This window comes from Pristiophorus japonicus, chromosome 6, assembly GCF_044704955.1.
Source record: "Pristiophorus japonicus isolate sPriJap1 chromosome 6, sPriJap1.hap1, whole genome shotgun sequence".
Classification (NCBI taxonomy): domain Eukaryota; kingdom Metazoa; phylum Chordata; class Chondrichthyes; family Pristiophoridae; genus Pristiophorus; species Pristiophorus japonicus.
This window is the reverse complement of record NC_091982.1, coordinates 47,990,352-48,002,069: the sequence shown is the minus strand read 5'-3', so window position 1 is coordinate 48,002,069 and position 11,718 is coordinate 47,990,352. Positions and strand designations below refer to the sequence as shown.

Sequence of the window (11,718 nt, the reverse complement as noted above, 5' to 3'; positions counted from 1 at the left end):
GAAGGTTGTGAGTTCAAGTCCCACTCCAGGAACTTGAGCACATAAATCCAGGCTGACATTCCAGTGCAGTGCTGAGGCTGGACTGCACTGTCGGAGTTGCCGTTTTTCAGATGAGACATTAAACTGAGGCCCTGTCTGCTCTCTCAAGTGTACGTAAAAGATCCCATGGCAGTATTTCAAAGAAATGCAGGGGAGTTATCCCCGGTGTCCTGGCCAATATTTATCCCTTAATCAACATACCAAAAAAAATTAGCTGGTCATTATCACATTGCTGTTTGTGGAAGCTTGCTGTGCGCAAATTGGCTGCCGCGTTTCCTATATTACAACAGTGATTACACTCCAAAAGTACTTCATTAGCTGTAAAGCACTTTGAGATGTCCGGTGGTCGTGAATGGCGCGATATAAATCCAATCTATCTATCTATTGTAGCCCTGTCTCCAACCCATGCTCCCTTCAAACATGGATGCCTGGTGGGAATGCGGGATTGTTGAATTTACCCTTATATTAATTTATTATAGGGTCCTAATCGTTCCTTTGCTTGAGCCTCCCGATTTTAATTAATTATTTTGACCACAGATGGAACAAAAACTGCTACTGTGCAGCTTGAAAGTTGATTATAAATTATCCTGGTTTTAGTCAAGAAATAGAGAGGAAGCCTTTGCCCTGGAGTATAAACTAACCCAAGCAGTTTTCAGCATCAGCTTCAGTGGCTGGAGTTAAGAATCTCCTTGTGCCTTCTGTCCTTGTTGAATGAATGACTCCATTCAAAATTCCTCTTTGGTCTATAACCCTGTAATCTTCCATGTAAGGTAAAAAGAAAACTGAACAGCAATATTGCAACATGCAATCTGCACTGTATCTCAGAACAGGTGAATACCAGTAAAAGTCATATGGCAGAGTGTCCTTCAATAGTCCTCCAGGACTCACCCTCCCCCTCTCCCCTCATTCTCCTTTGCATATTCCAGTTTTGTCTAGTGTAAAGTTTACTTCAACTTAGTTATGGAAAGCAATTTAAAATGTGATCATTATTAATCGGGCAACCTTATTGTCCATCTATATCTAATCCTTCTTTGGCGCCAACAGTTAATAATCAGCCTTGGCATGCTGAAGGATGATAGAGAGAGAGAGAGACACACACAGTGGCCGGGTCATGTGACACAGGTCACATGACCAAGGACGTCAGGATCAGCTGTCAGGAGTCTGGAATGCTAAGCTGGAAGGTGTCAGTGCCAGAGAAACGTGAAGCAGCCTGTGCTTGTGCACTGGGGCTCCTATCACAGCAGACGCACAGTGCACTCCACGGGGTTCTCCATTCACCCTGCACATCAAAATAGCCTCTGTAAATAATCCGCAGTGACAGGAAGGGGACTGAGATGTCATTTCAGGCTGCTTTACACCGAAACAGATTGTACTTGTGCCAAGGGCACAGTTTCAATGACACATCAGCAGCAATGATTGAGTTAGGATAACCTTGCTGGTCTGCAACACCGAGCCAAAATGGAGGCTTTTACAACTGCGTCTGATTAGGGTTATATTTTTTTTTAAACACCTGCTCTGGCAAGTACTTTGCTCAGTTCATTCCTTCTAATACTTTAATCCTTTAAAGCTTCCTTGTCTGCCATGACTGACAGGTAAAGATGACAAAATGAGCATGGTGACCTCTATCATAATCTCCCCTGGCCGAATGTTTATGTCATTTGATTACCTAACATTAGATGCCAATATTTTAGCACTTGAGAAAGGGAGACGGGAAATCTCCACTTTGGGTCTAATAGATGATTTATCACTGAGAGAGGCCCAATCCCTAGCGCAATAAATATTGGGCTGGATTTCCAGCTTTGATGTTTTTGGGGCGATAATGGCGGCGGGGCTGGAAAGTTAGCGCCTCAGTAATTAAGTTTGGGCAGCTGGGCTCTGAGTCAGGGGGCGCAGCGCTAAGGGAGGCGTTGTACACCTCTCCTGGGTGATAGCATGGGAAACTCCCGAGCTAAAGAGCCGGGCCGGGAGCATTCGGAGAGAGGCCTGGGGAGGGGAAACTAAAAGAAATACCACAAAAACATTCCCAAAACATTGCCCACACCACCACAACACAAATCGCAAAAAAATTAAAAGAAAAAACAATCACACTTACCTTAGGAGTCCATTACTTCCCTCTTCGCCAACGGGATGGTTGGACCGCCCTGATTTCCCAGGGCCAGTGCGAGGCAGCCCAGACGGGTCAGGCAATAGTTAAAACTCGCGCCAGTGCCATAATCAGGGTGCTGCACACCGGGCGCTGCTCCGCGCGCCACAAAACCGGACCCGGGGATCGCTGCGGGCCGCTGGAGGCTGACTGCCCGCCCAGAACACCTCACTGGCGGAGAAGACCCGAAAATCCAGCCTGATGCCTTTTGGAGGGGGAGCTTAAAAATCCAGCACTACAAAGGATCCTTTCTTTAGTTCCGCACCACATGCGATTGCCATTACTTATCTAATAAAGAATATAATTCTATTCTAACTTCATGACTGTAAAATTTATTTTGCAGTGGTCACGAGGGCTGTCATAAAAAGAAATGCCAACTTTGGCTCAGTGGTTGTGGGTTCAAGCCCCACTCCAGAGACTTTCCCAATCTAGGTTAGCGTTTCAGTGCAGCCCTGGGAGAGGGTAGCAGTGTTGGGTGTACTGGCTCTTAGATGAGGTAATAAAATAAACGCCAAAAGGAATTTGACAACGTGCCTCATAATAGGTTTGCCAGCAAAGTTGAAGTCCATGCAATAAAAGAGACAGTGGCAGCATGGATACGAAATTTGCTAAGTGACAGGAAACACTGAGTAGTGATGAACGATTGTTTTTTGGACTGGAGGAAGGTATACAGCGGTATTCCCCAAGGGTCAGTACCAGGACCACTGCTTTTCTTGATCCATATTAATGACTTGGATATGTGTATACAGGGCACAATTTCAACATTTGCAGATGACACAAAACTTGGAAGTATAGTGAACAGTGAAGAGGATAGTGATAGACTTCAGGAAGACATAGACAGGCTGGTGGAATGGGCCGACACGTGGCAGATGAAATTTCACACAGAAAAGTGTGAAGTGATACATTTTGGTAGAAAGAATGAGGCGAGGACATATAAACTAAAGGATACAATCCTAAAGGGGTGGATGAACAGAGAGACCTGGAGATATGTGTACACAAATCATTGAAGGTGGCAGGGCAGGTTGAGAAAGCGGTTAAAAAGGCTTACAGGATCCTAGGCTTCATAAATAACAGTATAGAGTACAAAAGTGTGGAAATTATGATGAACCTTTATAAAACACTGGTTTGGCCCCAACTGGAGTATTGTGTCCAATTCTTGGCACCGCATCTTAGGAAGGATATGAAGGCCTTAAAGAGGGTGCAGAAAAGATTTATGAGAATTATTCCAGGGATGAGGGACTTCAGTTATTGGAGAAGCTGGGGTTGTTCTCCTTAGAGCAGAGAAGGTTAAGGAGATTTGATAGAGGAGTTCAAAATCATGAGGGTTTAGACAGAGTAGATAGAGAGCAACTGTTCCCTTTGGCAGAGGGGTCAAGAACCAGAGGACACAGATTTAAGGTAATTGGCAAAAGAACCAACATAAGAAAACATAATGTACGCAGTAAGCGGTTAGGATTTGGAATGCACAGCCTGAAAGGGTGGTGGAGGCAGACTCAATCACTGCTTTCAAAAGGGTGTTGGATAAGCACCTGAAAGAAAAAAAGTTGCAGGGCTACAAGGAAAAGGTGGGGGAGTGGGACTAGTTGAGGTGCTCTTGCAGAGAACCAGCACGGGATCGACGGGCCGAATGGCCTTCTTCCGCACTGTAACCATTCTATGATTCTATACCTTATCTGCCCTCTCAGGTTCGATGTAAAAGATGCCATAGCACCATTCAAAGGAAAACAAGTGTCCTGGACAATTTATCCCTCAACCAACACTACTAAAAGCAGATTTTCTGGTCATTTATCCAATTGCTGTACACATATTGGGTTGCAGGTTTGCCAACGTAACAACAGTGACTACGCTTCCAAAGTACTTCCTTGGCTGTGAAGCTTTTTGGGATGTCCTGAGGCCATGAAAGGATCCATTTGAATGCAAGTTATTTCTTTAATTATTTACTTGCCATTAAATAGCATGATGACTGAATCTGCTTCTGCACTGCCAACGGATTGGCTGCCACGTTTTCTACATTACAACAGTGGCTATATGTCAGAAAGTACATCATTGGCTGTAAAGAGCGTTGGGACGTCCTGAGGTCATGGAAGGTGCTGTAGAAATGCAATTTCTTTCTTTGTTTCTTTAACTTCAGACACAACTGTGATTTTAATAAGAAAACTCTCGATCAGATTGTAAAATAAAAACAGAAATCCACCACTAGTTCATCAGCAACCCAAAATAAGTTAACCTTTAGAGTACTGTCCCTTTATCAATGCTTAAATGTTGACCTGGTGTTTCTACGTAAGAATATAGGAAATAGGAGCAGGAGTAGGCCATTTGGCCCCTTGAGCCTGCTCTGCCATTTAATACGATCATGACTGATCTGATCATGGACTCAGCTCCACTTCCTTGCCCGCTTCCCATAACCCTTTACTCCCTTATCGCTCAAAAGTTTGTCTACCTCCGCCTTAAATATATTCAATGACCCAGCCTCCACAGCTCCTTGGGGCAGTGAATTCAACAGATTTACAACCCTCTGAGAGAAGAAATTTCTCATCTCACTTTTAAATGGACGGCCCCTTATTCTGAGACTATGTCCCCTAGTTTTAATTTCCCCTATGAACTTATAAGTTTCAATAAGATCACCTCTCATTCTTCTGAACTGCAATGTATATAGGCCCAACCTACTCAACCTATCCTCATAAGTCAACCTCCTCATCTCCGGAATCAACCTAGTGAACCTTCTCTGAACAGCCTTTAATGCACGTATATCCTTCCTCAGATACGGAGACCAAAACTGTACGCAGTACTCCAGGTGTGGCCTCACCAATACACTGTACAGTTGTAGCAGGACTTCTCTGCTTTTATACTCTATCCCCTTCAATAAAGGCTAACATTCCATTTGCCTTTCTGATTACATACTGTACCTGCATACTAACTTTTTGTGTTTCATGCACAAGGATCCTCTGTACTGCAGCACTTTGCAATTTTCTCCATTTAAATTATAATTTGCTTTTCTATTATTTCTGCCAAAAAGTGGATAACCTCACATTTTCCCACATTGTACTCCATCTGCCAAATTTTTGCCCACTCACTTAGCGAGTCTATATCCCTTTGCAGATTTTTTGTGTCCTCACAATTCACTTTCCCACCCACCTTTGTATCATCAGCAAACTTGGCTACATTACACTCGGTCCCTACATCCAAGTCATTAATATAGATTGTAAATAGTTGAAGCACCGCAATAGTTACTGTTTGCCAACCGCTGTTTGACCCATTTAGCTGAGTATTTTCAGCCTTTGACTTATTTTTATCCCAGATTTTCAGCTGTGGTGTTATTTTAATCTCAGTCAGATTCTACGCGGTACTCATTTTTAACTACACTTTTTTGGCCTCCTGTTGACCTTGGATAGACCAGAGATGATAATGTATTGTGACAGCTGTTAGAGCCTGCAGTTTATTGCTCGCTCCTTCCTCTTCACACCACCTCATTTTCAGGCAGGAATTGGCGACCCTTATCGGTGGATTGCAGACCATTTTATTTTTCTCAAATTCCATACAAAGTCGGAAGCACTTGGGCAGAAATGTGCTGGGTTATTTTAATGGTGATGTGGTAAGGCCTCACTACTGCTGGACGCAAATCATGCTCGGGAAAGTGGGTGACCTGCGTTGCTAGGTGCCAGTGTGAAAGCAGGAGGATTTAAAGAGCCCAATCAATTTTTAGGAACGGATTCATGACGAAGGAAGAACAACAGACTTGCAATTGTATAGCGCCTTTCATGACCTCAGGTCATCCCTAAGCACGTTACAGACGCACCAAGATTAGCGTCCTCCACCAGGCCAACATCCCCAGCATTGAAGCACTGACCACACTTGACCAGCTCCGCTGGGCGGGCGACATCGTTTGCATTCCAGACACGAGACTCCCAAAGCAAGCGCTCTACTCAGAATTCCTTCACGGCAAACGAGCCAAAGGTGGGCAGAGGAAACGTTACAGGGACACCCTCAAAGCCTCCCTGAAAAAGTGTAACATCCCCACTGACACCTGGGAGTCCCTGGCCAAAGACCGCACTAAGTGGAGGAAGTGCATCCGGGAGGGCACTGAACACCTCGAGTCTCATCGCCGACAGGATGCAGAAATCAAGTGCAGGCAGCGGCAAACCTGTCTCATCCACCCTTTCCCTCAACGACTATCTGTCCCACCTGTGACAGGGACTGTGGCTCTCGTATTGGACTGTTCAGCCACCTAAGGACTCATTTTAACAGCGGAAGCAAGTCTTCCTCGATTCCGAGGGACTGCCTATGATGATGATGATGATGATGCTGACACCCAATGAAGTACTTTTGAAGTGTAGTTGCTGTTGTAATGTAAGAAACGCAATTTGTGCCCACTACAGCCTTCTGAGAACTCTGCGTTCCTCCAATTCTGGCCTCTTGCGCATCCTGCTTTCCGTCGTCCCACCGTTGGGCAGCCGTGCCTTCAGTCGACTCGGCCCCAAATTCTGGAATTCCCTTGCTAAACCTGTTTGCCTCTCCAGCTCTCTCTCCGCCTTCAAGACATTCCTTAAAACCTGTTTCTTTAAACAAACTTTTCGTCATCTATCCCAATGTCCCATTATTTGGTTCAATGTCAGTGTTTTTCTGATTACACTATATTTTGGTAGGAGAAATAAGGAGAAGCAATATAACCTAAAGGGTACAATTCTAAGGGGGGTACATGAACATAGAGACCTGGGGTATATGTGAACAAATCATTGACTGTGGCAGGGTAAGTTGAGAAAGAGATTTAAAAAAGCATGCAAGATCCTGGCCTTCATAAATAGAGGCACAGAGTACAAAAGCAAGGAAGTTATGATGAACCTTTATAATACTCTGGTTCGACCTCAATTGGAGTATTGAGTCCAATTCTGGGCACCACACTTTAGGAAGGATGTGAAGGCCTTAGAGAGGGTGCAGAAAAGATCTACGAGAATGATTCCAGGGATGAGGGACTTCAGTTGGAAAAGCTGGGGTTGCTCTCCTTAGAACAGAGAAGATTGAGAGAAGATTTGATCGAGATGTTCAAAATCATGAGGGGTCTGGACAGAGTAGATAGAGAGATTGGCAGAAGGGTTGAGAACCAGAGGTCACAGAGTTAAGGTGATTGGCAGAAGAACCAAAGGCGACATGAGGAAAAACCTTTTTACACAGTGAGTGGTTAGGATCTGGAATGTACTGCCTGAACGGAGGCAGATTCAATCATGGCTTTCAAAAGAGAATTGGATAAGTACATAAGGCAAAACAAATCGTAGGGCTACAGGGAAAGGGAAGGGGAGTGGGACTAGCTGAAGTGCTTTTGCAGAGAGCCGGCATGGGCTGAATGGCCTCCTTCTGTGCTGTAACCATTCTATGAGTTTATGATAAATACTAGCCACTGGAGGACATGTGAGTGTTGCAGTCCAATCATTGTCATCTCAGCTGAATGTATTCACATACTGTAATTAAAGTTAATGAGCTCCTGAGATTCTAGGCCAAATCTGGTTAGGATCTAGAATGCACTGCCTGAAAGGGTGGTGGAGGCAGATTCAATCTTGGCTTTCAAAATGGAATTGGATAAGTACCTGAAGGAAAAAAATTTGCAGGGCTACAGGGAAAGGACGGGGGAGTGGGACTAGGTGAAGTGCTCTTGCAGAGAGCCGGCACAGGCTCGACGGGCCAAATGGCCTCCTTTTGTGCTGTAACCATTCTGTGATTCTATACGCCTGTGGGGCACCTTGGGGCATTTTACTATGTTAAAGGTGCTATATAAATGCAAGTGACTATTGTAATAGGGAAGGTGACACTTGTTCAGATGTTATATGTGTTTAAGCCTACAAACATACATTGTAGACTTTTGAATAACTAATGAAGCCTTTCATGAGGTGTGTTGATACCGAGGATTAGAAAGTATTGTAGCAGTGTAGAATCCGTTGTGTGAGTATCGACCAGTGAAAAGATTTTTTTAATTTTTTTAATCCAATTTCGTTCCAGATCAACTCTAACGCCAAAGATCACTTTGCGCCAATGTGTTTGATCTTAGGCCAAAAGGCCGAGAGGCGAAGTTGCACCGTTCCTGGAAATATTGCAATACCAGGTCGGTGCATGGAGTGAATGGGGCATGCCCCTGATCCAGCTCTCGACCAGTGAAAAGATTTTTTTTTTTTTTTGAAATTCGTAGCCAATCGTTCCAATTCTTTGTCAAATCACAAACGCCAGAGGTCACCTTGCACACATCAAGGATCACTCTGCGCCAATGCTCTTAGCCAAAAGGCCTAGAGCCACTGCACCATTCCTGGAAGTACTGCAATACCAGGTTTGTGCCATGGAGGTGGATGGGTCAGGCCCCCCACACACCTCCGTGGAGGTGGATGGGTCAAGCCACCCCACCCACCTCCTATTTCCAAAAAAGCAAGCATATACCTTCCTGATCCAGGGAGAACCACCTTGGGGTTATGGTGGTTACTCCCCTGTCAGGTCAGTTACGCATGATCTTAGCCAAAAGGCCGAGAAGATTTTTTATTTATTTATTTATTTATTTTTATGTCAAGTTGTTATCAACAAGGTAAAAGCGGCAGTAACCCTGTCAGATTTTTCCTTCTCCTAGCCCAGGGACACGCAAGCTACTTGTAGTGCGCACAGCTAACCAGACTGGGATCAGATAATTGATCATTGATTGAACTATAACCCACGTGGGTGATGCATGCACACACTGAGCCACCAGGGACAGGAGCTGGGGCTCCCTTTCAGCTGCTGCGACAACAAAAAGAAAGATTTGCATATAGCGCCTTTCACGACCACCGGACGTCTCAAAGCACTTTACAGCCAATTAAGTACTTCTGGAGTGTAGCCACTGTTGTAATGTAGGAAACGCAGCAGCCAACTTGCACACAGCAAACTCCTACAAACAGCAATGTGATAATGACCAGATAATCTGTTTTTGTTATGTTGATTGAGGGCCAGGACACCGGGGAGAACTCCCCTGCTCTTCTTTGAAATAGTACCGTGGGATCTTTTACGTCCACTTGAGAGAGCAGATGGGGCCTCAGTTTAAAGACGACACCTCTGGCTGTGCAGTGCTCCCTCAGCACTGCACTGTCAGCCTAGATTCACGTGCTCACATTCCTGGAGTGGGACTTGAACCTACAACCTTGAATAACAACAACAACAACGTGTATTTATATAGCGCTTTTAATATAGTGAAACGTTCCAAGGTGCTTCACAGGAGTCATCATCATCATAGGCAGTCCCTTGGAATCGAGAAAGACTTGCTTCCACTCCTAAAGTGAGTTCTTTGGTGGCTGAACGGTCCAATACAAGAGCCACAGACTCTGTCATAGGTGGGACAGATACTCGTTGAGGGAAGGGGTGGGTGGGACTGGTTTGCCGCACGCTCTTTCCGCTGCCTGCGCTTGATTTCTGCATGCACTCGGCCTTGAGACGCGAGGTGCTCAGCGCCCTCTCGGATGCACTTCCGCCACTTAGGGGCAGTCTTGGGCCAAGGACTCCCAGGTGTCAGTGGGGATGTCGCACTTTATCAGGGAGGCTTTGAGGATGTCCTTGTAGCATTTCTGCTGCCCACCTTTGGCTCGTTTACCGTGAAAGAGCTCCGAGTAGAGCACTTGCTTTGGGAGTCTCGTGATTTAAAACATTTTTATATCTGCTATTAGATATAATGGAGGAGTTTAGCAAAATAATGGGAACTAATTTGCTCTAAAAGGGACAAAGACTGGGAAACCTTTCTCTGATCATTTCACTTGCTTTAAGGTCACCCTGAGAATGTGGGTGGACAGTAGATGCAGCATTCCCTTATAAGGAAAGCACAACAGTCACTTCAGTGAAGCTTTGGCTCCTCCTCTGGAAAGCTGAACCACCAGCATTTGTCATTGTTGACATGGCAACCAGTTGTGCAATCAGCTGACTGCTCTCGTGTTCTGGCAGGAGGAATTGCCAAACTTGGTTCCATTCTCCTGTTATCGAATCAGTCGAAAATCAATCCTGATTTCAGAGAACATACACCCTTCTCTGCTGGTATTTCTGTGACTATTTCATGCTATTTCTCCCCTCCCCTAGAATTGAAGAGAAGTGATGTTAAACTTGTATCGAATCTTGGTTAGACCACATTTAGACCACAGGGTCTCCATAGAAACATAGAAAATAGATGCAGGAGTAGGCCATTTGGCCCTCCAAGCCTGCACCACCATTCAATATGATCATGGCTGATCATGCAAGTTCATATTACAACAGAGGCACTGGAGAGGGTGCAACAAAGATTTACAAGGATGCCAACAGAACTGAGAAGTTATAACTGTCAGGAAAGACTGAACTGGCTGGGGCTCTTTTTTCTCAAAAAGAGAAGGCTGAGGGGTGACCCGATAGAGGTCTTTAAAATTATGAAGGGGTTTGATAGGGTAGATGTAGAGAAGACATTTCCATTCGTGGGGGAGACCAAAACTAGAGGTCATAAATACAAGATTGTCACTAATAAATCCAATAAGGAATTCAGGAGAAAATTCTTTACCTTAGAGAGTGATTTGAATGTGGAACACGCTACCACAAAGAGTAGTTGAGGCAAATAGGATGGATGTATTTAAGGGGAAGCAAGATAAGCAGACGATGGAGAAAGGAATAGAAGAATATGTTGATAGGGTTAGATGAAGTAAAGTGGGAGGAGGCTTGTGTGAAGCATAAAGCAGTTGGGTCGAATGGTCTGTTTGTGTGCTGTAAATTCTGTGACTCACTCAGACTGGGATACAGTTCTGTAGATCTTGGACACCCTCCAATAGAGTGTAAGTGTCAGCAGGCTATTTGGTTACAGGGAGCTTTGCAGTTAAGCCTAATCCTGTCTTCACCTATTTCATTTGGATGATTTTTCCTTTTGAGTTTGTGAATTCTATTTTCTGTCAGTTCTGCTGCAGCAATAAGTCATGTGTGAGTCACAACATCCTCCAATTAAACATCGGTAAGATTGGACACAGCATTTTTGAGCCCGAACATAAACTCTGCTCCCTTGCCACTGATTCCCCAGTCACTCCTTCAGACTAAAACCGATCGTGTAAAAACCTCTGGAGTGTTGTTTGACCCAGAACTGAGAGGTCTGAGCGATGGATAGAACCTCACATCATTTCCATCACCAACACTACCGTGATATTACCCACCCTTCACCCCTTCCTCAGCCCCTGCACCACGGAAATCCTTACACGTGCTGTTGTCTAGACTCGATGACAGCAATGCACTTCTGGCTGGCCTCCTCTCCCCCGTGAGCTCTAACTTGTCAGACATGCAGCCAGCTGTGTCCTTTCCCCAATTAAGTCCCGTTCACTCATCACTTCCCTCATTGCTGACCTACACTGTCTCCCTGCCACCAATGTATTTCATTTAAACTCCTCATTCTCACCTTCAAATCCCTGCATGACCTTGCCTTATCATCTCTCGGTAACCTCCTCCTTCCATATTTCCCCCACCCCGCCCCCGCACACTGAGGTCTGCTGATTCTGGCCTTTTGTGCATGACCCCTCGCTTTGCCCTGTCCATGGGCAGTA

At 45.0% G+C, this 11,718-nt stretch overlaps 1 non-coding gene and 1 pseudogene across 1 annotated transcript; both read right to left on the bottom strand.

The window, feature by feature from the left end:
* Positions 1-8,236: 8,236 nt before the first annotated feature.
* On the bottom strand, positions 8,237-8,462 carry LOC139266397 (U2 spliceosomal RNA; annotated as a pseudogene).
* Positions 8,463-8,496: 34 nt separating this feature from the next.
* On the bottom strand, positions 8,497-8,694 carry LOC139266447 (U2 spliceosomal RNA). Its single transcript, XR_011593712.1, has one exon. It is a non-coding gene; the product is annotated as a U2 spliceosomal RNA (small nuclear RNA).
* Positions 8,695-11,718: the final 3,024 nt, after the last annotated feature.